This window comes from Columba livia, chromosome 3 (genome assembly GCF_036013475.1).
Source record: "Columba livia isolate bColLiv1 breed racing homer chromosome 3, bColLiv1.pat.W.v2, whole genome shotgun sequence".
Classification (NCBI taxonomy): domain Eukaryota; kingdom Metazoa; phylum Chordata; class Aves; order Columbiformes; family Columbidae; genus Columba; species Columba livia.
Window position 1 is genome coordinate 80,825,070 of NC_088604.1, and position 27,842 is coordinate 80,852,911.

Sequence of the window (27,842 nt, forward strand, 5' to 3'; positions counted from 1 at the left end):
TTTAAAAGCATATCTTCCCTTCTGAAAAATTAGGGGACATTGCATGGTTAGTAAGAACTAGGTGTACTTGAAGGCACCTGGGGAAAGGTCCCTGGTGTTTTGTGTTAGTCTTCCTTTTTTCTATGGGGAACATCAAGTTGAAGATTGGCTCTGATATACTACATTGTTTTATTTCTCTGTCACGAAGATAAGTTGCATTGTATACCAAGGTATTATCAGCTACGTCTTGAGGAGGGCATGTGGACTCTGGCTTTTGTTTTCCCAAACCAATGTCTCTTTGATGAGCTGCATTTCTCCTTTCTTCATGCTGCATCCATTCCTAGTGATTCCTTTTCCTTTAAATAGCAGCCAAGGTTGACTAATTATTATTATCCATTATCCTTATACATTTGTCTTTTTGGTACTATTTGGATTACATGCCTAAAACCCAATCAGGATTAATAAAGATTTAAAGTACTGACACAACTATTTTCTTATTACTCTTCTTTTTAATTCGGGAAAACTCTGAAACCTAGGGACTGCCAATCCATACATCCCTTTTTCTCTCTAGCCAACATATTTTGCATTAACAGGGATTCTATTAGCAATATTTTGGTTATCTCTGGTTGCTGAAGAGGCCTTTGGGACAAACTGTATCGAGTTGCTACCAAAAATATGTGGTGCGTAATGCATTAGATGTGATTAAATGCTAAAATTAGATCCCTAGTGCACACATGTACATTAATAATTACTTATAATATGGATCAACAACATTAGCTCTAAAAATTTAATATGAATCTCTATAGTAGCCACTGTCATTAATTTTCTCACAGTGTTTCTTAGTACACATAAGGATTTGCGGAATGGGTCAATAATTAGTAGGATATTTGCTGAGGTTTCTTCTTCCTTTCAAATATGGTTTTAAGTTTTATTTAAATTGTTTCAGTGAGTCTGGTTAGCTTTTGGCAATTTAAAGAAATTATAGAGAAAATCTCGAACTGGGAAGAAATACCTGTATTCTTCTGGGCTATGATTTCTGCTAACAATGCCTGCAGAGTAGAACAATTCTGCAGGACAATGTCTATCATTTTTACTAAAATAGAAAATCAAGGAAATAAATCTTCAAAACCTTCAAGACAAAAAGGTAGGGAGCTGCCTGGAAAACAGAAATGTCTTTAGAAAAAATGTTTGAAGTTGCTAAAGGGGGTGGGGCAAGAGAAAGAAAAGATGTTATATTTAACAATACTTAGAGGAGATAGGACTTCATCTTTTAAAAGTCCTGTAGAGGACCCCTATATGCTAAGCTACACAGAATTTAATCTACCTCTGAAAGATGAAAGGATGAGGTGAACCTGCCAGAATTTAAGACACTGCTTCCAGAGAGTCTGGGTTTTTCTACCTTAGTAATTAGATCTCAAAGCTACTTTCTCTGGCTATAAATCCCCCTAAATCATTGCTATTAAAAACAGTGATAAAGTGATATCTACATGAGTTAGTGAAGAGTCTCCATTATTTCAGTGCAGGAACCAAGAGGATTTTGTCTCAGGCATCCGAGAAAAACACGAACTGTTTTTGGTTGGTTTCTTTGTGCTCAGTGCCTTTTTTTTTTTTTTTTATTTCATTTAAGAGACTTGTGGCATAAATAATAGCGCAGCTTTGATTTTTCAGTTCAGTTTCTGGTGTAAAGATCCCAAAATGTAGGGATATATATTTCTTACATGTCAGATTTAGAAAGTTCCTTGCCGATTAAGCCAAAGGGATTCCTTCCCTTATCTACATACTTATGTATGCATTTGATTTATTTGTTACATTTGCCCTCATGACTACAAGTTCATAACCAGTAGAATTCTGTTGTTCTACTTCTGTGAGGATTAAATAAGCATATGATAATGGAAATACAGAAAAACAGGCAACTGCTCTTGGTCTACTATTAACTTAAGAGTTAAAGAAGACTGGACTTCATATTCAGAGTTTTATATATAAAAGCAGTATCTTTTTTTTTTTTTTAAATAGTATTGTATACAATTAATATGAATGAAAACATTTTTTTTAAATTGTTCATGAAATGTAATAGCACGTATTTTCATTTTAATAACAGTCTATACATTCTCTGTCATCACAAACTGACTTTTTAAGTTACAGAGGATCAATTGTATCAAATGCTTTTGCGTCTTTTTTTTTTAATTCTAAAATGATATTTATTTTTTTCATTGACTCTGAATTTTTTGTATAGGATGGTATAAATAACCTAAATAGTGACAATGTTGCATCTAGGAATGAATTGTTTCTGTGAGCTATCTAGTTACATGAATTTTCAGAAGAATATCAAAGATTTTCCCACAAAGAAGCATATAGAATAAGAGAGACTTCAATGTTTTGATTTCAGTACTGCTTTCTTTTCAGTGTTCTGGATGTTAGTGAACTATACATGTTATGTTTTCAGCCTTTATATGATTGCTGTCGTGAATGGAAAGCACATGCCAAATAATAGCCAGATCTTTACTGTTCATTAAGTCAGTATAAAACTGTTTATAAGAAAATAAAGAGAGTACAAATTGGTTAATGTCTTGTTTTATAAGACAAATGTAATAGCACCATCTTTGTGAACATCGTGTGAAGCAGTAATTAGATTGTGGGTTTCTGAAAGTGTCTGAAGGAGATTAAACTTTCAACAAGAAGTTTTAGATTATTTTTTTTAGAATAAAATAACCTATTTCTGAAAGTTCCCTGACCTAGAATACCAGACTTACTAGATGTTGGTAATGGCTGTAAACTCAGTTGTGAGGATTGGGTCAGAGAAGCACAGGATTTCTGAGCTTTGTGCCAGTGGGAGGGACATGAACCCGGGATTTTTCTGCCCCATTTACAAGGAGCTGAGTAGCAGCAGCAGTATTGCACTGGGAAAATCTATGCATCCCTTCATTTCTCACCTCTACACAGACATATGAAAAGCAGAGTGGTCAGGATAGTCCACCTTATCAATTTTTCATCAGAACAAAGCCAAGCAAAATCAGTCCTTTTATGTGTGAGAAGACATCTTTTAGAAAAAAAAAAAAAAAAAAGTGCATTTGGCTGACAGTGACTGAAAAGGCTTATACGTGTGTTTTATAAACATGACAGACCAAGGAAACAGAACATTTATATGATACTGTTGATCTCAGCATAGTCCAGGTGACTTTTATCTGCAGCTTGTGATAATGACAAGATAGGAAGCATGGATAAACCAGGGGAGAATGCCAGCTCAGATCGGATCTTGGTAGGCAAGGACTTGAGAGTGCAGCTGACAGAAGGCAGGCATGGCTCTTGCTTATCCACAGGTGCAGATGCCTGTGTCAAAGTATCTGTTGCTATGCTCAGCCCTCCACAGAAGTACATGACAGGTGGGTATATGACATATGGTCTAAGCTTCAGTATGATTTTAAAGCAGTTTCATTGTCATAGATCAGTATTGCAAGGAAGAAATTCTACGAAACCAACACAATGGATGTGATCTGTTCAATGCATGACTTTGCAGAACAGGCAGCGTTAGAGTAAGCTGGCAGGTGATACAAGGAATAAGGTTGCTCTGGGACAAAAATCACATGACGTACAGCTGTCTAATGCCAGTATGATTCAAAATTCCATTTTAATAGTTGAAAGGTAATTCTGGTGTAATATTCTTCAAAAGTCACTAGGAAAATAAAAAAGTCTTTAGTAACATTTCTATCCTCAAGAGTCCTTCCTGGACTCTATTCAGGATCTGTCATTCTAAATGTATGATTTTTTTAAATTTTTTTTTTTTTAATAAACTATTTCCTTTTACAAGGGCTGAAATGGGAAAACAATAGATGATACATTGAAACTCTTAATTGGGGGTGGTTTAGACATTTTTCTAAATCTGGATCATAATACTCTAATTTAGTGAGCAATAGGGTTTGCAAACACAAAGCACTTCTCGTTTTGTAGTGAACATGTTGATTGCTTGCTAGATGCTGTTCTCCCATCACTTTTAGTGCTGTCCTTCCCGTAGCAATATTGTAACATCTTTTGGATATTAATTGATCACTTATCAGATATGCAAAGAAACACGTCCAGTATTGTGTTCTCTTGTGGAAGGGGTTTCCTGAAGCATTGGTGCAGCTGAGGAAGGATAACTTGAAATATTACTCTCAGATGGATCAGCCTGAATGCATTGCCAAAATGTAATAATGTTTAGGGATCTACCCATTAAGCAATACTGCCATTAGTGCTCATGACGTTTTTGTTGTGCGGCTGAAAATATCGTGCAGTATTCTTGTCTATTCACTGTTGCATGCATGTAACACTGAAGTCCCCTCCTTTGTTCTTGTCGGGGACAAGTTAAGGGAATTTATCACTGTGGAAGCAGTGGTAGAGCTTCAGGAAACTGGTGAGCAAATAGCTGATTGATTCTCACTGAGCTCACTTGCTGCTCATGAGTGTGCAGGAGGAGAAAATTATGTGGTTTTTACACACTGGGAGACATCAGAAACCTCCACCCTACTCAAAATATCTTAAATGTCTAGGGAAGATCTCTCATATACTACAAATGCTGCTGCCACTCAGCCATCACAAGATTTTAACCTTTGATGAGGTGGAGAGGAAATATAATATTTGTAAAAACAAAGAATTAACTAAGGGATATTTTACATTTATATCAGTTCTATTTCTTGCTGTTTCTGTTGGAGCAAGGTCACAATTTAAATAAGCAAATGATAACTGTCTTCCCTTCTCTTGAAAATGAAACAATGTCTAAAAAGTCCCTTCATAAAAGTATCATTAACATGATATCATAGCCGTTGTATCTTGTGAATCTGCACAAGGCATTTATTCAATTTGCAGGCCGAAAGACTATTGCTATCTCCAATAGCAATAAGCTCCTTCCATCTTCTGTGCTTGATCACCTGTAGTTGAGTCTCTTTTAACTTAATGTCAATCCATTATTATTCACTGCCTACTTATGAGGTTGTCAGTTATACCTATGCTTTTCACAGATGCTATCAAATAAACCTTATTATAATGTATGTGCTTCAGAGCTAGCTGAGGCTACATGCTTTCAAATGCTAGGAATTGTTCAGAACCTTATTCAGCCTAAATGTGTATACAGATTTATATTTTTTAAGGAAAAAAGGAAATAAATCTGAACTATTTTAATTCTATGTAGGCAGTGTAGCAAAGAACAGAGCTAGTGAGTGGATGGCAGTGTTGGCCAAAATAGGAACAACCTGGTTTCAGTGAACTTTTCTTGGGGGAAGCCTGAGGGAGGAGGGAGAGGGCAGATTAAGAAAGCACCAACAGGAGTAAGAAAAAGTTGGCCCACCTCCAGAAAAATCAGTTGCTTAAGTCATTCACACTGGGCTGGTCTAGTCTGGAGAAGTGAAGGCTTCAGGGAGACCTTTTTATGACCTTTCAATACTTAAAGGGAGTTTATATGAAAGACAGAGACTTTTTACCAGGGCCTATAGTGACAGGACAAGGGATAGTTGTTTCAAATGAAAAGAGGATAGATTTGAATTAGATATAAGGAAGAAATTCTTTAAGGGATGGTGAAACACTGGAAGAGGATTCCCAAAGAAACTGAGGATGCCCCATCCCTAGAAGTGTTCAATGTCAGACTGGATGGGGCTTTGCGCAGCCTGATCTAGTGAAAGATGTCCCTACCCATGGCAGGGGGGTTGGACTAGGTGACCTTTAAAGGTCCCTTCCAACCCAAACTATTCTGTGTTTCTATGCTTTACCCTATGATCCTATGTAGGAGACAGTCTTTGCTTTAAACCAGTCCAGCGAAGGCTTTCAATTGACATCTCTGTATTCTCATGTAAAAGCTCCAGACCTTGTGTTACTAGTTATTCTGGTATATATAAAACTGTGTATCCTATTTGATTTTTTTTGAAAATAAATTCCACTTCTCTCCTAATGAAGATCAGAAAAATGCAGCCACAGTCTCTCAGGTGTTTTTGGGTGCATGAAGATATTTTCCAATAAGATCTACTTGGTTATGCATTTTTGTTTTCAAAGGTGGTCTCAACACATGAAAGAACATTTCACTTTTCCCAGTTTTCTGGTTTAAAGAGTGGACACAGTAATATCTTTTTATGAACTCCAAGAGAACTGCAGAGAACTACATTTGTTTGTGTTACCCTAGTTCTGGTTAAGAAATATGTTTTGTCTTTTGAGAAAATCACTATAATCACCAGTCGGCTTTACCCCCAGTCTAAGGTATTTTCATAGACCCTTTCTGAGGGCTATGAAACTGTATCCCCCAGTTGTTCCATTTCTGTGTGAGCCATTTTCAGACTTTTTTCACGCACCAAGGATGCTGTGCTTACATATTGCAGCAAACTCTCCTGATCTGCCAAAGTTTTAAGACCAAGCCCTTCAGTTTCCCCAGAAACTGGCCTGAGATAAAATCTGAAATCTGTATTGTTATGCCTATTTAAACAAGAGCCTCTTCCTGTTAAACTAGGGGAAAACACTGGCTTTATTTCAAGGTTGAAAACCTATTTTAGCATTTCTTAGCTTCTCCATTCCTGATCCTACTTTTTTCTTCCATCATTTTAATGTAGATATGCTAAATGGATTAACAGGTGCTCACTGCAAATCAAAACCTTTGCCAAGGGGACCCCATATCTGTGGACTTCTGCGAGAAATCTTCTTATCCTGATGCGGCCCATGTTTTCACCCTTCTTTTCCATCTGACTGGGAAATATAGTTAACACAGTCATTGCTATCTTATTCCCAAGTTACCACCCTGCTATGTTGCACAATACTCTGTGTGATGAGACAGGGATGACCAAAATAAAAAAAGGAAAAGTAGCAGATGGGCTTTATAATAAAGATGAACAAGAGCAAATGTTGTGGTTTATTGTTTTGTTTTGTTTTTTTTCCTTTGGTAGAGATAGCTGTAATTTTTTAAATATCATTTGCTTGATGTCCTAATCGCTGGGACTGTGAAGAAGTTTGATTCTTTCTTTACGATCTTCTTTTTAATATAAATAGAGTTATTTGAAAAGTGTCAGAGTCTATCTTTCTATGCTTGCAGAGATATTCCAGGAACAAGAGGACAATTCCCAAAAGAACGTATCTCTATTTAACCAGAGTTAAGGCTAGTTACACCAATAATTAGATTAGCCTATCACAATTACTTTTCTTTCCAGATTAATTTCCTGCATGATTTTCATCTGGTTTAGATAACAGTTAAATGATGTTTGTAGACCTTCTGATCCATGACTATGAATTTTTTTCCTAAATAATACGTTATGCCAGCACCTAATCAAAGTAGCTGAGCAAAGGACTGATTTGATGACAGGCTGACTTTGGTGGAAAAGGGAAGAAAGTGGGGAACTGTCTTCATTATCTGATTACAAAAGAAGATCTGTTATTCTGGGCAGCATAACCTCTTCCAGATTTTGCAGAAATTAAGAGAACTCAATCATAAATTCTAAATTTGATGCAGATTTTACTCCAGACCAAGATGGAACCCCTAGAGAGAGCTGGATTCCTCCTCATACCTTGTTCCTGCTATATCTGCCAATCCATTTTTTTCTTCTCTTAGAAATACACATTTCTATTTCTTCTTGGCCCACATGAACATGATTGGCTTGGGTTCTCCTTGCTGTCACTGACCTCTTCATGAATTAGCTGCTTTAATATCTTTGAGGCTCTGTAATGAAACATATGAAGTGAAGAAAACTACAGTAGGAACCAGGTTTCCACCAGGTTTCCATGTGTTGAGTCAACTGGGACAGTTAGGATAAACATGTGAGTGTAAGTGAGTCCATGATTTATTATGGCAATTATCTACATTATCAGAAAAACAAAACAAAACTAAACAAAACAAACTCAGCTCTTTCATATCCTTTTGATTTCTTGGATTTTTGTTGTAGTTTTGCTGCCAGTCGCTATTTAAAGTTGTTTGTCCTTTTGCTTGTATTCCACTGCTTTTGTTGTAATTACTAATGAATGGCATTTGCAAATTTGCAGTAATAGCCATTAACAGGAAAGAACGGAAAGGAATAACTTGAGTCAGCACAGTCATCTCTAGGTAGCAGTAGATTTATTTTAAATGCCAAATTCCACGACAAAGCTCAGTTTTCAAGGCTTCTGCATGGGATTTCAGATCAAAGCAAAATTGCTTTGGTTATGTCCATTGTGAACTTTTTGTAGTAATTGTATCTTATATGTGAAACTCAAAAGATGTCTTAAGGTCTAGGCTCTACAAAACCATGGAGGAAACTAAATGACACATTGCTGCAAACTTAAATAGCTATAGTTTACACATACCTAGTATTTTTTCATCAAAGTAAAAAATACCTGACTTGATGCCTAGCAGTCTGATATTATACAGCGCAGCATATTTTGTGTTCTTGCCAAATAGCTCTGTCATGCAGGTGACTCTTCAGTTTCCTGCAGTAAAGTTGTATTGCTGTTAAATTTCCTGCTTGACTAACCTTTTCTTGTTCTATGACAAGGTAACCTGCTTAACAGATGAGGGAAAGGTGGTGGATGTTGTCCACCTAGGCTTCAGTAAAGCCTTTGATACTATAGCCCACAGCATTCTCCTGGAGAAGCTGGAAGCTCATGGCCTGGGTGGGTGTACCCTGTGATGGATAAAGAACTGGCTGGATGACTGGGCCCAAAGAGTTGTGCGAAACGGAGCCAAATCCAGTTGGTGGCCGGTCACAAGTGATGTTCCCCAGGGCTCAGTATTGGGGCCAGTTCTGTTTAATCTCTTTATCAATGATGTGGATGAGGGGATTGAGTGCACCCTTAGTAAATTTGCAGATGACACCAAATTGGGTGGGACTGCTGATCTGCTGGAGGGTAGGAAGGCCATACAGAGGGATCTGGACTGGCTGGATCGATGGGCTGAGGTAAATTGTATGAGTTTTAACAAGGCCAAGTTCCAAGTCCTGCACTTGGGTCATAACAACCCCAGGCAGTGCTACAGGCTCGGGGAAGAGTGGCTGGGAAGCTGCCTGGCAGAAGGGGATCTGGGGTGTTGATTGACAGCCGGCTGTATATGAGCCAGCAGTGTGCCCAGGTGGCCAAAAAGGCCAACAGCATCCTGCCTTGTATCAAAAACTGTGTGGTCAGCAGAACTATTGAAGTGATTGTCCTCCTGTACTTGCTGCTGGTGAGGCTGCACCTCGAATCCTGTGTTCAGTTTTGGGCCCCTCACTACAAGAAAGACATTGAAATACTAGAAAGAGTACAGAGAAGTGAAGGAACTGGGGCTGTTTAGCCTGGAGAAAAGGAGGCTGAGAGAAGACCTTATCGCTCTCTACAACTACCTGAAAGGAGGTTGTAGTGAGGAGGGTGTTGGTCTCTCAAGTAACCATTGATAGAACAAGAAGAAATGGCTTGAGTTGAGTTGTGCCAGAGTAGGTTAGGTTGGATATTAGGAAAAAAAATAATCTAAATGGTTGTCAGGCATTGCAACAGGCTGCCCTGGGAAGTGATGAAGTGACCATCCCTGGAGGTGTTTAAGACACATGTAGATGTGGTGCTTACGGACATGATTTAGTGATGGACTTGCCAGTGTTAGGTTTGCAGTCAGACTTGATGATCTTAAAGCTTTTTCACCCTAAACAATTCTATGATTCTAATTAATTATTTAGAAAAAAAAATGCTTATAAATTTTGTGCTGGCTTGTTTTTCTTAAAATCCAGCATAAAGTAAGAAAAAGTTAGAGTGATCTTGTATAAAATTTTGTAAGAGTAAACTATGAATTTCTATCTGTAAAGAACTTGGCAAAACTGGTCAAAGGCTGCTTTTGTAATTTTCTTGGATTCAAGAGAATGAATAATTCTCCTATTCCACCACTTGTGGACATATCTTAAGAGGGGCATAAACTCCTCCAACATTGTAAGGTCTGGAGGTAGGACAGTAAGTGGCAGCATCTGCTGGTACTGTAGATGACTGCAGTGTCTAAAGCTACCTTGCATTTCCAAGGGTCTACTGGGGCCTCTAGTGCTTAGCCTTGTTTTCTAGGAGAGTTAATTGAATCAATAATTCCCTGTGGTCCTCTTTGTGTGAAGCTCCTTGGAGGAATGAAAGCCACCCAGGAGAGGAATCATGAGAACGTTGATGGCAGCACTGAGAACAACATGAGAACGTTGATGGCAGCACTGAGAACAACAGTGGCCTGCCCTGAGATGCTGTCCTCTCAGTAAATACTAACTATTATTTTTTATTATTACTATGTGCATTGTTCCTGCATAAGTGAGGACATCCTTAGATCTCATCTTTATTTGGAGATGAATCCGTTCCATTTTGGCAAGCTTCTTTGTTGATATAATTGATATTTAAGGTAAGGAGAACTAGATAAAAAGTTATATCTCAAAGATCAATTTAAATTTTTTGAATTACTAGTTTTTCCTTCTTAACTTTCAGTTAGCAAAGTGAAAATAACATGGTGGCATTATCAAGAGTCCTGTAAAATGTATATTGGTCTGTTTTCAAAATAGGCTATGGAGTTTTTATCTACCAGACTATGATAAACTGGTGGCTATATCTACAGTGTAATCACTAGAGATAATGTGCCTCATATAAACATCTTATGGTGGTTTAAAATACCTGGATCTGGGATTATTAGAGTTCAGTTCAAGTTAGCAGCCCACATATCTACCCAACTTCTCAGGCAGGCTGTGCATTCAGTGTGTTAACTGACCTTAGGCCATCATTAACTTTTGATATCATCAAACTAAAGTATTTTTACCCACGTAACTCTTAAAGATTCTAGAATTTTAGTTGAACGGGGAATGCAAAATGGACTGTTAGCATCAGTCTTTACATTGAATTTGTAGGGCACGTACACTCACCATTTCACCAATGGATTTTTGGCTAGATGGAATCAGGCAGCTATTGTTCAGTTTAGACGTTAGAACTGAAAATGATAATAAATTACTTTTGCATATCTTGGTTAATCTAAAGCTTTATAGCTAAGATTAAAGGTAGATGCAAGATGAATAAACATTCCTGAAGAGTCTTTAGTGTGGTAGTAAGCTGGATTCCTTTCAAAGTAGCAGCATGCTCTGAAAACCATACTGACATTGGCTGTATTGGATTTTAGATTATGCTGATTACTTTGCAGTGTATCAATCCATGGAGTTGTTTGCAGGCTCTCTTAGGCTTTCTTTGGCTCTGAAAAGCCAAGTCCAGGAAATGTATAGCAAGACCTGATGTTTATCTTTCATGTAATGCATCTAAAATGTCAAAGCCATTCTGAACACAGCCAGAATAAATCTTTAATTAGGGTCTGCAACCTCAGATTATGAAAGGTGAACCATGTTGTCACCTCTGTCCAGAGGGCACATCGGAGTTGTTCCAGCAGGAAGCCCCAGCTAAGGTAGAAGACTGCTCTTCCAAAGTTTTTAAGCTTCAGAGGCTTGATTTTGCCAGCTAATCAACTAAGCAGCAATGACAGAAACACTGTGCCTGCTAACGTGATTGAGAGTTGTGCTGCAGCAGGAAGTTGCTCTTTGATCTTACGCACCTCCAGCAACATTTATTTTCCTGGTTTCTGGTCTGCATGTGCATGCTGGTTGCTTTTCTATCTGGCTGATGAGGACTGCAGTTTAGTACATGGTTGGGTTGCTCATGTTGCAGCCTTGCATCTTCACTACCTCTGCTTAGTCCGATTTGGGAGAAGCCGTCCCTTCATGATATATGTTGTGCTTTACAAACAGTCGCATGGGCAACTAAATTCTTTTTGAGTTTCCCTCATAAGCCTATGTCATGATATGGTTAAGCAGAAACTGATAATAAAATATGTGCTGAACTTGGCTTCAGCATAAGGAGGAATTCCTGCATGGCCCTTTTCAAATTAGAAGAGCATCCATGTTTGATTTATTTGACCTTTTCTGTTTATTTTTTTAGATTTTAGGGTATTTTTTAAGTGTTCTCAAAGACACATGACTCTTCAAGGTCCACACTTCTCATATGTGTCATCAAAACAGGCTATTTATCTTCTGCTTTTGATGATACCGCATAACCTCTCACTTTAAAAATTCAGTTTCTGAGGAACATATTTACCCCTTTCATTCTCATTAAATGGGAATAAAACACTTGTATATTTCTCCCTGCATGCAAATAAAGGAAAACTGTGATCTTAAAACAAAATTGATATCTAAAACAATCTTCTCGCTACTGATCTTTCCTGCTCTCCCATCTCAAATTTCAAATTAAAAATTCAGTAACTTAGATGTACTTATATAACATTACAGCATTTTTTAACTTAAGAAAACAAAAACTAAACCACTGTTTTGCTGGACTTTGATGAAGGATAAACTTGGCCTAAACATTGCCTTTTGGGCAGTTTTTTTTTGGGTTTTTTTTGTCTGATTTTGTTTGTTAGGACTTATTATGTGCTGATATTATATAAACACATCTAAGTTCTTGCATTATTTTATTTGCAACTGGAGAGCAGCAGGAATCAGGAGGCAGAAAACATCTCTGGGATGAGAAATGCCACCAAGAGGACTCAGGTGTCAGCAGCGGGTGTCAGCCAGGCACTGTGCATGAGCACAACATTCACACCGGGCTCCTGCGGGACAGGGCTGGCACACCACCCTGTAGCTCTATCCACACTTGCGCAAGAATCTGACATCTTTCAGTCGCTTGGATACCATTCGGAGTAACCTGCTCTGGATTAAAAACATGGAAATACGAAAGGGAAAGTAGACTTTACAAAACTGTGATGTACCTGCACAACTCACCATCAGAAAGTATTTCAAGATACAAAGTAAAATTATGTGTTCCTGGATTTTGCATGTTACAGACAACACTTTGAAACTACTTGATAGGATGCTTCATATGACATTTACAGTACGTCTTCCTTGGTTCTAATGATAACCACTTTTTCTAAATCAGTGCAGGGCTTACAGTTGGTATGACCTCTAACCACCCTTGCTTTTTTTATGATCATTAATTTTACATTATTATCACCTATCCTACTTTTTTTGGCATTAAAAAAAACCACAGAGGGCAAGAAAATAACATTGTAATCAACAGTCACAAATTCCCATTTTTTTGTATTAATTCATCTTACCTAGTATGGCAAATTCATTTATTGTTCTGTCTAGAAAATTCAGGACATGATTAGAGTGAGTATATGCAATAAAGATACTAATCTGTGGTAGATTTCTCAAGTAATACTTATGGTTATAGTGAAAGCTTGTTTCACTGAAACTGAACAGGTATTGCTTTATATGGACAAAGAGAAAGCCAAAACTTAACTCATGAAATTATATGTTGTCTATAATAAGAAATGTTTAAAATTCCCTAATCTCAGGATTTATCAAATTATATTTAATGTATTCCAGATGCTACAATTAATCTTCTAAAAAATACATAGAAGAGTTCTGTCTTCTCCAAATCCATCTATTGATGTCCTTTCAGTTACAGCAGAACTGCTTTAGGTCCATGTATATATTTTCAGTTACATATTTTTGAAGGTAATTTGTTTATGAATTATTTGTAATTGATTTTATCTTTTGGTCCATCAGTGGGGGGGAAACTGTGTAATTATGAGGACCAAATAATTGTCAGACCAATTATTTTATAGTCATTGCATGGTTTTAAAGGCTATAAAATACAAATACTGTTGTGTTTTTTACTATTGCACCAAATACTATGTATGCAATTTACGTACATAAAATATTTCCTGCTTTAAAGTAATTAAAATTATATGAAATAGTTACTTTTTGGCTTCTAATTCAGGCTGTATGCATAATCTATTGGCAAGGGTGTGAGCCCTAGACATAATAAGACTTAACTAGCTCTTCACTGCAGAACACTGGATATTGCAAAACTGCTTTTCTGGGTGCTGTAGTTTCTTATGAGAGCTTGAACTGTGAACCTAGCGCCTTCTACAGTAGTTAGGAAGTGGCATCTAAAACGTTATCACACTGCATGTGAATCTGCCTACAAGAGCCCCCAGGAAATGCTGAGGAGGGTGGTGTGGTCTGTGTCACAACTCTCGTGCAGAGTGAACAGAAACATCATGTTGTACTCATGAATTTTCTGCTGTAGTTGGTCAGCAGCCTTTGGCACTCACTGTAGTTGAAGGAAAAAAATATTTTGCTTATTGGTTAAAGTATTCGCTGAGGTTTGAGGAAAATCCTTTACTTGGAGGGAACCCATGCTGCCAGCAGGACCCTCCATGGTCCAAAGCACCAAAGCCCAGCAGTGCCAGCAGAGCTGGAGCAGTGTGGCCTTCTGAGAGCCTGGGCCTCGCCTCCTCTCCCCTCTGAATAAATTAAATATTTTCATGTGAATGCAAAATTTGCAGTGTGTATTATCTCTGTTTTATTCTGCAGTCAGTGTGGTGGCTCCTCTGAAATCCTGACCCCAGGGCAAGGTGTCAGAGAAAGCCAAAGAAAGGGCTGTGCGCTAGTCCCTCTCTTCACGGGCTTTCGGGGGTTGTTATTTGAAGGAGCAGTTTTGTGTGTGTTTTGATGGAGGTTGTGAGTTTGGGGCTTTTTGTTCCCCTTTAGGCCATAATTTTGAACTAAATAGCACATAATCAAACAGAGTTATTGAATTCTGCTTAGTGACTCTATAACTCAATGTTATAAAGAATACCTTCAGTCAAGCATGGTTTTAATAACTGCAGACTGATGCCAAAATATTAATGTGTTTAAAGGATTTCATTCTCTCAGGTCTTTGAGATAGTAATTTAAAGTTTTGTTTTTCTTTGGGTATTTTTTTTTCTTTTTAAAAGCTTTTAATGTATCTGTGTTTTTTACTTTTGATACATTTGAAGGTGCTTTAAGCTTTGTCAGCTCTCAGTAAAATGAAGGTTTTTTTAAATGACCTGGTTATCCCTCTACAACATATTTCATACAGGCAAGGACGAGGATTGGGAATGACAGCAGCATAACTGAGAGGAGAATGGGCTAAAAGACGTAGACTAAAATTTTTACAATTAAGGCTCCAGAATAGTTGAGGTTGAATTGTTTTAATGTCTTTACCTATCTTGAAATCCCAGTAAATGGGATGAAAGTTTTGTTTAAGGAATGGTCAATATTTCACTTATTTGACTTCCACAGGAAGTCTCTGGTTTCTGCAGAGTTTTAAGATTGATGATACATTTGCGTGTTGAATCTGCAGGAGTGTTGCAGCAGTGAATGCCATCTCCCTGCCACTGCCTGAGGCAGAAGGGCTTTAGCTCACGCCTCAGGGAGATTTCTTTGCATCGTGACACTTGGGATATTATCAGTCATTGACACTCGGCTTGGGAAATGCATCTCTTTTCTGACCAGCGTAGGTTTGCTCCCAGTTGTAAGGATTTTGTCTGCATACTCTTTATTGATGTTACCTGCTTCTTGAGAAATAATGTGCCTCCCACCTCTCAGCTTGAGGCCACTCTATACATTTCACCAAAAAATATATTGTCTGTAGAAAATCGAAGACTCCTTCTTAATTGCCGTAGGTAGCTTGTAAATGTGGTGAGGGCGTCTCCACCCCAGAGTTGCTGTGCCCCAGCAGCTCTCGGCAGAGCAGTCTCAGGAGGGGAGCAGACGAAGGACCTGTGTCCCTGTCCCTGGGCCAGCCCTGTCCTGTGGTCCCTGCACTGGCCCCACCATTGCTGAGACACCAGGAGGCTGACACGGGCTGACCGTGCTGCTGCACTGATTGCTCAGGCCTGCACAGTGAGTGGCTGCAGCAACCTATATTCCAATTAAAGTGCTCCATAATTTGGGCTATATCTGCTCCATCCTCTCCCTGAAAGTGCAGGCTCTCTCCTCTCCCACATGTGTGTTTCTTGAAGAGCCTTCTTGGTCCTTTTGCGTAGGAGAAGCACATTTGAATACAGCAGTGCCTGTGTTATTCATGCTTCCACCTTTTTGTGCTCCCTAAACTGGGTTGTAAAATTAGGAGCTTCCCTTTTCCTGGAGTTTGTCTGAAAATTTACATTGTTACCATGTTCTAAAGTAATGACTTTTTAAAATTTAAATGGCTTCTGCTTGCTCACAGTGTTTTCATGACGATAGAGTATGTTATGAATCACAGGAGAAAAAATGTGCAAGGATTATTTCTTAAGCTGCCCTAAAACCATCCATGACATACTGATGTTTTAGGTGTTCAAGCTGGGAACTTGGGGTGCTTTTCCCATGGTAGCTTTGTCCTACTTTTTCAGCTTTAAGAACATGTAACATTACATGGTCAGAGACTCCATTTCAGCTTCAAGAGAGCACTTCTTTTACAGTCACTGTGCATTCAGCTCTTCTGTGTGAGTCAGTTACAACTGAGTGGTCAAATCTTTAAGGCTTAAACTGTGTTTAATGCCAACCTCCGAAAGTAAACTGAGAACATTTTACATTCACATAAAGATAGTGCCATTCTACAAACAAATTAGTTTCCAGCACAGTCCTCTGGTTTACAGGTGTCAGTGCTGGTACAGTGACAGAGGCAGAGTACGTGGGTAGTGGCTTGAGAAACAGCAAGCCTGTTGCTGCCTTGATTTAAATGCAGCCACACTAGAAATTTATGTTCTGAAGTTACAGAAGGCTGACAGACCAAGCTATCTGCTGCCAAAGAAACATCCCATGTCTGCCTCCCTGTTTCCAAAGTTTAAAGAAATGTGACATAATTTGTCCCCTGTCTTATTTCTAAAGGTGGAGGTAGAATTCCCTTGCAGAGGACATATCACAGAGCACAGCAATAAACTGGTGTGTCACCATTTCTTTTTTTACACTCCAGAAATGAAGCATCCTTTGTTCCTGATAAATCCTGAGTGCTGGGGACAAATGAATAATTGAAGCTCTGGGCTGAGCACAGAGCTGAGCTTTCAGTGAGGACCGATAGTATTGTTGCTGCAGAGGTTTCAGAGGCAAACATCAGTTTACATGTGAATATGCAGTAAAAGTGATGGTACCTACATTGCATGTGACTGTGTCACTCGTTTTGTAGTATTCATATGTTTTTGGGAATGTGTGTAAATCCTCAGTATCTTGGGTTTAATTTGGAGCCTGACTTGTATGTACAAAATGTGTGGGAAAATTTAAATTGTATTTGTTTTCTATTTAAAAGAAGACTTACTGCCAAAACAGAGTTTCAATTCCATTTTTGTATTGGTTGATAAGTATCTGCAGAACCTCTGTGCATTCTAAGATTACTAGTACAAATTAGTAAAGATTCTGTGGCAGAGACTGAATGTTGGCCAGATTTCTCAGCAGAGACCATGGGAGGATATTACTTTTTCATTTTGTCTCTCTGCCAAGGACTTGATGCAGATCATTTTTTACCACAGAGAAGTTGATGTGTGCTATTGCTTTGTTGTCACAAGAATTGTGTGCATGTGTGTATATAGGTAAGTGTGATTCATCAGTGCCAGCCCAACCGTTTTGTGTCATTGGATAGCAAAGTTTCCAGAGAGGGATGTCATTTTAGTCTTCAATGCATAATAAAAGGAATAGTACCCACATTTTATGTATGTGGCTGAGAATTGAGATAGTTGCTTGTACTGGTTTGATTTGTAGTTGTATTCACGTTGACAGAAATAAGTTCAATCTTCTATGAGCTGTCGGCTGTTCTAGAAAGAGCCTGCTTAATGAAACACTTTACCATGATATTTGCTGTGTTCTGAATTTATTCTATATACTTAGCAGAGAGATTACTTCTTAAGTAAATCTGAATGTATCTATTTATCCCTAACAGCAGATCCTAGCAATGTTATAAATGACCATAAAGAACAACTATAGAACCACTTGTACCTCTATATCAATGCCAGGATAATCTTTGTTTTACAGCTACACCTTAGCACTTATCACAAGGATTCAACTCATCTTTACTTACGCAAACATAGCAGGTTATTTAGCTGCATCACAGTGCACAGTGTTATTTATCTGCGAAATTTTATTTCTCATGAGATAATTGCAAAATGTTTATTTTTGTTCATGTTATATTTCCTTAAGTGTTGGCACTCAAATGCTATGGTGGTATTTCAAAGAACTTGATTTTAATTTTGTGAAATACTGGTCATCAGAACCATTTTTTTTAACTTTTTTTTTTTTTTTTTTTTCCCCCCAGAGAGTACTTTTTCTGGTAATGCAGTTAATGTAATCTGAATATTGACCATTATCTGTTTCTGATTGCTGTGACAGGATATGAAAGTAATATTAGCCATCTTTTCTGGTGCTGTGGTAATGGATCCTAAAATGCAAACCTTTCCTAAATGAAATAGCTGATGCTAGTTGCTGCAGCTCAGAAAGGGAAACTGTCCGAAAGGTGAAATCAGGCATGGCTACATCCAAGAGCAGAAGCCTCATGGCTTTGCAGGAAGGTGCAGAAGACAGCATTGGCTATTTTGGTTGATAATATATATGTATTTGTGCCAAAATAAAACCTGAGGTTTTGCTGAATCCATCTGCCCTTGATCCAGAGGTTTTACTAACTCTCCAGGAGATGCAAGTAGGCGTGGATGGAATTTCCTGTGGGATATTATGATTTCACTCTTCTGAAAAATCTCGATGTTTATTCATTAGAGATTGCTGTGTTTTTCGCTGATCCATAGGCTAAATTGATTGAAGTGTTTCTTAGGGTCCTTTTTTCATGGACTATTTTTTCATTATTTTAGTAAATTTAAGAGTGGGAAAATGGCAAACAGAGTAAATAGATTTTCTTTTCGTATGTCTCATGAGGGAAAGTCTGGGAAGTTATGCCAATCCTTTCATAATAATTTGGATTACATTTGCATAAAAATTATACTTTTACAGAATTGTTCAAAGGAGAACTCTGCATATTTTAAATTTCATAATACTCATTTATATGGCTTGGAAACAGTAAGATTACATTTCCTATACTTGTAAAGATAATAGGTGTAGCACTCTAAGTTCATGGCTTGTTCCTTGGTTGGCCTTTTGGTCCTGGAATATTTGCCATTTCTCTAACACACAGCTATCTGTACATAGTCTCTAGATTATATCTGGAGTAAGCTGATTTTTATCAAGCCACTGGGTAATTCTGACCATTTTGTCTAACTGTTTTAGTACTGTACCGTGGCAGCTGATCTGTGTAAGTCAGAGATGCCTCTATTGCCAGCATGATGAAAAATGTTTCTGAGAATTCTTTCAACATATGCCTGATAAAGGTAAGAGAGGGGAAAGCTTGCTTTCTGTGTATTAAAAATGTAGGAACTGCTATGTGAAATTAGGGGGTGAACTCTGTTTTCATTCTGGGTTTGTTAAGGCTTTGAAGGAAGCAGCCATGTGGCCTTGTTGTGGCATCACATTGTTTTTGTGTAGAAAACATGCTGTCATCATGGCACTGTTCTTCTTTGAGCCAGTAGGAAATTCATGACACATTTTCCTGAAATCTGTTACATTACTGTAAATGTAATATTTTAGTGGGGCAAAACTGAATTCCTTATATTAAGGGGATTTTCTGTGCAAAGTACTTAGCAGCAGCAGAGCTCAGTATGTTCTTGGCGCTTTTATTTCAGCTCAAAAATCAGTATTTTCTCTTAGTGTGAGTGCTGAAACAAGGCAGTATGTTTTTCTTTATCATATTTAGCATTGCGTGAGAAGTAGATAATCCTCAATTCAAGCAGATAAGCCTGAGAGGGGTTTTAGCTGCTTGTCTTTAGCAAAAAATCTTTTTTCCACCTGTTTTCTTTTCTTGTGGTTGGTGGGGATTCTTTTAATAACAGTTTGTATTATCAGTACAACAGGAGGGTATTTTTTGTCTAGCATGACAGACATTTTGGCTGGCTGACCTGTCAGTTTGGTGTAAGATACAGCAAGAAAAATAATAATAAATTACGATCAAGGCAGCAGTCATGAATGAATCATTCTCATCCTGTAAGAAAAGTAACATCCTCTGTAGGAAGCATCATTTCATTAGCAAAACCAGATTGTAGAAAAATGCTCCGGCACAAATGTATGCTCTTAAATAGGCATTACATCATCCAGGAAACTCACAATGGCAATAATTTCCCATTAGAGACCAAGGTAGTCAGTTGATCCAATGGCTTTTGCATTAGAGATCTCCTTATCATATGCCTTGCCAAAGATTTATGTCAAGAATGGGTGTCAAAACTTAGCATACAGTTTACATAAATGACTGATGTTCTTGTGATGCTTCTCTCTCAGGAAAAAAAAAGCAATAGTTTCAGCAACAAGACTGAGAACATTTTATTTTACAGGTTCTAGTTTTTTGTCAGCTCTGTAGCCTGGGAAATGTGGAGCATATAGTGAATACTTTAGATCATTCACAGTAATCCTTGTATCTCATTCTGAGATCATTAGAGCTTTTGACTCTTGGTGTTTTCAGAGTAGTATTCTGAAAGAATAAGATGGAGAATAAAATGCTTTCTTCTACCTGAGAGCCAAGTTTACTGCGCAGTTCAGCAAGGAGAAAGTGTAGGTGGTACTGAAATTGCCAGCTCACTACCCTAACCATCTCAGTTATTGCCTTCAGTGGCTGAAGGCTCTTCTCGGTGACAGCCAACAGTAGGACAAGGGGTAATGCATTCAAACTGGAACACAAGAGGTTCCACTTAAATTTGAGAAGAAACCTCTTCTCAGTAAGGGTATCAGAGCACTGGAACAGGCTGCCCAGGGGGGTTGTGGAGTCTCCTACTCTGGAGACATTCAAAACCCGCCTGGACACATTCCTGTGTGACCTCATCTGGGTGTTCCTGCTCTGACAGGAGGATTGGACTAGATGATCTTTTGAGGTCCCTTCCAATCCCTAACATTCTGTGATTCTGTGATGTTCTTGATAACAGCATCTGATGGGCTTTGGGCCCATTCTAAAACTTGTATTTTAGGCCAAACATTCTTAGGTATTTGCTTTTTTAAAGCATATTTTCACTTTTCCCAGTTATGAAGATATGCTGTGTTAAGCTTTTTTATGATGATTTTCAATGACTCCAGATTTTCCTTGCATTTACCTATGTTAAAGCAGGCACAGAAATTTCTGTTGAAAAAAGACTAGGAGCATTATAAGGTACATGAAATAATGCCATTTGTGCTGATATGATTTTGTTAGTTGAGTAAAACTGAGGAGAGAGACAGCCAAATCCACATCAAGTCAGAAATGCTAATACTTAGGGGAACTGTTCTGTGCACAGCATATTAAAAGAATAAATGATTTTTCATATAAAGAACACTGTACATGGTAATTTTTAGAACTCCTGTCTACATTGATAGTTTTTTTCTGTTTGCTGTAAAGAAAAGCTTAATGTTTAAAATAGTGATGTTGAAGAGAAGATGAATAAAGTTCATTCTGCAAGGTATTTCATTTGAGGAAGGCAAGAAGAAAGGAAAAGTGTTTGGTGAATGGTTTGTTTGTTTGTTTTCTCCTCATTAGATGTTTGCAGATTTTGGTGTAATCTATTCTAAAAACAAAACATAAGTGCAAATCCTTTACTGCCCTATTCATCAAGGCAGTGATCTTCTGGGGTTTTTTCTCTCCAGAAATTGAGCAAGATACTTGCTGTCTGGACCAAATCACCTTGAAGGGTACTTGATTCCAACTACTCTGTTCCAAAACCAGCACCTACCCTCCACCCAGGGTATCACAGCATGTATATGCTCATGCAATTAGCTCGTCAGGAAATGCAAATTCTAATGAATTTTTTTCCTCCCCCACTGGAATGATTTATAATGTGCATTCTCCAATATTAAGAAGTATGGTCACAATGAAGTACAGCTCAGAGCCTCTTGGTCATTTTGCCTATGGATTATAATATTGCCAGCCAAAATTTCAGCCCTGGGAGTTCTTGCAAGGATCCCATCCATTTCAACAAAATAAACTGCAGTTTTGTCAATAGCCTGGCTGCCATGCTCACTGAATCCTTTTGATATTTCTATATCTGAGCCAAGATTTGGAAGAAATCTGAAACAGGGAAAGAACAGAGGGAGGCCAGGATGGCAAAACACGTTCCTGTCTTTGTAGCTTGCTAGAATTTGGCTAAAGTCTTCCAGGTGATATAGTGTTATTAAAATACATGCAAAATAAAATTGCCTAAACTCCTGAGCTCTTGTGCTGTGGAGGAGCACAGTAGAGTAACACAACAACATCTGGGTATTGCACTCCATGTGTTTGTTTTGTACTCACAATGAAGCCTGGGGACGTCCAGTTTTACAGAAATTATTGAATATCCTCCATGTCTTGAACCGCTTCCGAGACACTCTCTCAGTTCCTCTCCAGGGGTGCTGAACTTGCCTCTGAGTGGAAGCTCGCTCAGCACTGTTTGTTTTTTCATCCCTCTCCAAAGTTTGTCTTGCTGATTATTTCTCGCGGCTTACGATTCCTGCTAATTATGTGACAACTTAATAATTGATTTGTAGGTGTTCACTAATTAAAGCTAATCATGAATGCACACTTGTAATTTTATCTCATTTCAAAGGGTTGTGATCACAGCCAATGAAAAGAGGGCAGGAGGGAATTATTCAGTCTGTGTGCATGATTTTCTTGAAAACCATGTAAATGTTTTTCAGATTTTTTAAATGCTCTAGATTGATCTACCGGTTGAGCTGAAAATGCTGCCAGTAACTGAACAGAGAATTGGTTATTTAATCCTACCTGAATTGCTAAAATCTGAGGACTAGGAATCCTCAGACAGATCTCCAGGAGTATCAAGCACATGTAATGCAACCTGTGGTGACATAAGCGAGAGTTAGGCTGTTCAGAATGTGTCAGCATCAGCCTCTCTACTTACATTTTTGTACCTGTTTTTATTCTTCATTCTCCTACCTACAATTTATCCTGTAGGTGTAAAACCTTGAAGAGTTTTAGTCTAATATTAGACTGTGAGTGTCTGTGATATCCTCTCCTGAGTTAAGTGTAAGCTGGTAAATACATCAAAGGTGTTTTTTGCAAGCTGTCCACTGTGAGAGCAGTGAACATAACATAACTGGATGTCTTCCTTGTCCTTATGCCAGTTGATTTGAACTCTATGTGGGGTTCCAGATCATTGTATTTGCATCTAAATCTTACTGTGTCTTATTTCTGGTGCAATTATGTGTTTACTTTGATGAACAATATATTTGTCCATGCCTTTTGGTGTCCCCTGAACTTCTGTAAGAATGGAACTCTCCCGCTGGCCTTTTGGAAATAAAAGGGATAAAGTATATATAAAGGAATTTCTTCTTTTCACTGCATATCAGGAAAAGATGATTCTGACTTCATTTGAGCACAGGGATTAAATACGTTTGCAACTGGAAAAAACTCATCTCAGTGTAAGGAAATACAGGCATTGCAGTTCCACTTGTGGACGTGACCATGAATAGCAGTGCCAAAGCAGAGAGATGCAGGGAGGTGTGAAGGGGGTGTGATCTGATGAAAGTGTAGAGCCGCAGCTGGGAAGACCACCTTGTTATCTCCTGACTAGAATAACAAGTCGTAAGTTATTTTCCTGTTCTAAAGGATGTGAATGGGTGAGGAAGTTCACTTTCACTTCCCACCTCTGAAACGGGCTGGCAGCCAGCCAAACATAAGTATAGCGTGGGAAAGCGCTTGCATGCAGTGGGGCAGCTGTGGATTAGTTTCTCACATGTGAAGAGGGCCTGAAGTGCAATTGGCACCTTTGCTACACTCCCACTTTTTCGCCACCTGTCCTGCTTTGCTCACCCCTGGGTGCATAGTGCTGAGGCAGGTGCCCCTTTCTCACCACCCAGGAACTGTCATGAAGTGTTTCTGAAAAGTGTCTTCCCTTTGCAACTGAAGTGTCTTCCCTTTGGAACTGAAGTGTGCTAATGGGCTTCAGGGAGCTCAACTTCAGCAATGGCAGTGTAAATACCACCTTACAAATTGCAGGTGTATATCATAGGCCCATTAATTTTCCAGAGGTTTTGTGGTTTGGGTTGTCTTTTTTTCCCTTTGTTTTGTGGGGGGTTTGTTTGTTTGTTTTTTGTTGGTGTTGGTTGATTATTGTTTTGGTTTGGTTTGGGGGTTTATTTGTGGGTTTTTGTGGTGGCTTTTTTTTGTGTTTTTGTTTTGGTTTGGTTTTGTTTTGGTTTTGTTGTTGGGTTTTTTTTGGTAGCTCTTACTAACACATCATTAGATTTGTTCATCTGATCCATTCACTGATCCGAGCCCTGCCCTGGCTCCGTGCTGGACTGCAGCAGGCACTCTTTTAGGGCAGCAGTCAGCATTAGCGATCATCTTCAGTTCATACCAGCTTTATGCTGTGGAGCTGCTTCAGGGGCAAGTAACAAGATGAAAGAAATGGTATAAAGGCTTTAAGTACAGGATGGGTCGAAGGAGCAGGAGGACAACTAGTGAGCTTAATCACATTAAATTGCCAGGGTCAGTTGCACCTAACCCACTGTAAAATGCCTGAGTTGCTCCTCAAGCAGGTCTGTTCAGATGCCCACCTCGAGCTATTTTTCACAAAATCTAACTAAACAATAGCTTAAAGAGGAGAGAGGACAGAGCAATGAAGAACTTGGTTCATGCTGCATGTCTGTGATGAGTTGCTCGGTGCCACTTTAGTGATGCAGAATAGCCATAAAGTTGGTTTAACAACAAGTTTTTTCTGGATTTACTGCTTCACCAGAGCAGTATGAAACAACTGGAGTGTAGTGATGAATCAGTCCTGTTTATCAAATTTTGTTTTGCATACTTGAGCTTTACAGCAACATTATTAATGGCTAAAACTCGAGAAACATTCATCTTTGTTTATATCAGAAGCTGAAATAATTTGAGAAAAAAATATGTTTTCCTCTGAACTTCTTCAACTTTTTCAATTAAACTGCATTTGGATTTTGAATCTCTTGAGACTCATTCCTCGTTATCTTTTCTCAGGGTTGTGTGTGTGTGTCATTTCCCCAGAGCCAAACTCCCCAGGGTCAAGAGTAACTTTACATATTCTATAAATATGAGGCAATAAAGAAGAAATGTGTTCAACAAACAGAAAGGATGAACAATGCAGTAAAAGTCATCACCATGTGTGGCTGTAATTATTGTATGCTATTTTCTTTTGTATCTCTGCTTTACCTCGGATATCCTCTTACATTATTTTCTGTGCATACATTGTACTTAACTGTTACTTAACTACATATTGGACCAGTTCTTCAGCAAATAGACTCTCATGATGATGGAGAAATTGGAGGTTAACAGTGTACATCTTGTGAGTTCTGCCAAAGACGTTAGATTGTTTCCATTCTGTATAAAGGTGACTTTAGCAATTTAAACTGTGGAAACGAAATCTTATAGTGTGGTGAAAATTATCAGCTGTATTCTTTAGTTGTTCCTTAGAAAGTTTTGGTTCAATGCAGATCTTCTCTTGGGCCAAAGAGTCTGCCATTTTCCTTTGTGTTACATTTAATGTTCCACTAATTCTTTTAGCAAATGACAACTACATCTAGAACATCTCTCTTCTTGATTGCATTTGATTAGTAGTTTTCTAAGGCAGTAGCTTTACAAGCCCAAATCTGAAAGGTGGGCTTCACATATTTGTGTTCAAATTGAAAGACTTTGATCTACCCCTTGCCAGTTTAGGGGGGTTATGTTTATTCATTTTTGGCCAGCTCTAAAAAAAAATACCCAAAATGTAGTATCATAAACACCTAAAACTGAACTGCAATGAAATTCTGTAAAACATAATTTCTTGTAATACATAAGTATTTTTCCTCTATAGATGACTTCACCATCCTGATGAAATTCAAGGAAAGGTCTATATTTGTCATTTCTCTTACAACTTACAGCCAGAGCCAGTCTCCCTTAATTGCACAAAAATGTTCCACAGAGATTATCCTGCAGTGTTACAAACCATTCTCCCATCCACCAGAAAGAACTCAACATATATCTGTCTCTCAAAGTCTGTCTGCAAAACAGAGCTGCCAGCTCAGGTGTCTTGTATGGTGGATCTTTAACTCCAATGCACTGTGCTCCAGACTGAGCAGAATGATACATACGCAGTGTGTGCAGGGTGGAGCAGAGCAGAAGTCACATAGATCAGAAAAAGCCATATATTCTGCCAGAAATCAAATCACACTGCATTTTTTTTTTTCCAAAAAAGAAAGTTGTACACGGTTTATTTACATGTGGATTTTTAAAATATTTTAAATTATTTTTAAACAGCCTATTCACACTGAAAATATACTGAAATTAAGTTGAAATTTGGATTTCATGGCTTTTGGTGGCTGTGGTTATCCTCTTAATAACTAAGAGCAAATTCTACTGGTAAATAAGCCCATTATTACATTCTGACATTGAAAAAAGTAATTCCATTGCTTCATTAAGTAGGTACCAAGAAGTTCTATTTGCCATCTGAAATATTTTTCCTAAGTCATATTATTTCAAGCATCTGAAATTAATCCATGCAGCTAATCTGATTTTTCTTGAAACTGCCAGTGAATAAACAGACCTAGAGAGACATGCTACTACCACTGCTTTTTTATGAGGTTCTACTTAGAATGTCACTAAAGTCATTTTCAAATAATGCATCATTTTGGCTCATTAGAGAAAAGGTGCCCTCGATGAATTTAGAATAATTCATGCAGATTTTACATAGCTGCCTTGCAATTCCATGTCACCCTTCTGCAAAGCTAGTGGTAATCCTTTCACAGGAAAGTTTATCAGTATGCACCTGTGGAGACAAAAAGTTTCCTTTTTTTGTAGTACAAAAGTTTAGCTCAGTTTGGTTTGCTTATAAGCATCAGGTTCTTTGTTTGCTTAAAGTAAAGTAAGGAGGTTTTAAATATATCCAGGGTGGGTTTTGCTGCTTATTTGAAGCCAGAACATCACCTTGTGCTTTGCTTTTCAGTTCCCTCTGGGTGAACTTGCCCTGCATCTGGGTTCTTGGCATTGGCATTTTCTGCACTGTGTTTCCCCAGCAGCACTGCCCACATCCCTCTCAGCTCAGCACCCACATTTCTCTGGGTCCCAGCAGCACAGTTTGGGGCAGGGGGCAAAGGCGAGGGGGTGGCACAGCCGCCCTGTGCCTGGCTGGGAAGGAGGGCAGCGTGTCGCCGCTTCCAGGCTGAGCCTATGCAACCGAGTTTTAAACAAAATCCTCTCTGCCCGTGGATCACTGACACAGAACCGTCCAGGTTCGCTACAGAGCCAGGTTTGAGTGTGAGTGGATTTTTAAGCATATTTATTTGATAAGGCCGCAGTTGCGGGGTACAGAAAGCACAGTTCATTGACAGCTCCTGCTAAGCAGTTGTCCTGCTTGGGACAACCCCGCTGGTGGGTGGCCACAGAGGCACCAGCCTGCACCAGGTTTTTCATCTAGGTTGTCGACACACTTGGAAATAGGGTGTTCACTTAACAGCTCCAGGATATGTGTGGAACTGGCATAAAGCTGCCCTGGTATTTTCTTCTCTGCGTGAGGTGAAGCACCTCGTGCTGCACGGTGAAATCCAAACTCCTTACTAGTACAGGGAAGTGTCCTGATCTTCTAAGCCAGCACAGAGCAGCCTGGTTTGCACTGAGCAGAGATATTAGAACAGCGGCAGCTTGTTTATTATTTTTGTTTTCCTCTGCAATTCTAGCTCTTCAGGGGCCTGCTTTGAAACCGGGTGAAGCCCCCTCGAGGCTTCATGGGTTTAGGATGAAGTAAAATAAGCAATATCTTACTTTTCAGTTCCAGATGAGTGAGTGCCAAAATATACCTTTAAAAGGATAAGTTTTGAAGTTGAAAAGTTGCTGCTTTCTCATGTATGACCCTTTCAACTTGATCTGGTATTGGGAATTGTTTACATTTCCTCAGGTAAATTTGAAGATATTTTGTTATTTTTCCCCAATGTTTATTGCAAGGCTTATATTGTAAACTGTTAAGAGATTTTAGTAGTTAATTCGTTATCATAATGACTTTGTTTCTTATTTGGAGTCAAAGTTGTCACGTTACCAGACTTAAGGTCTATTAAGTACATAAGCAGTAGTAAATTTCCATGGATGTCATAATT

The 27,842-nt window shown here is 38.5% G+C and overlaps 1 protein-coding gene across 6 annotated transcripts in view; it reads left to right on the plus strand.

The window, feature by feature from the left end:
* CHRM3 (cholinergic receptor muscarinic 3) overlaps positions 1-27,842 on the plus strand; it is a 288,862-nt gene that overhangs the window by 154,324 nt on the left and 106,696 nt on the right. The window contains exon 4 of one of the 6 annotated variants that reach the window (XM_065055298.1): positions 18,972-19,072. The gene's annotated coding sequence lies outside the window, so the exon portion shown is untranslated. 6 annotated transcript variants of the gene reach the window in all.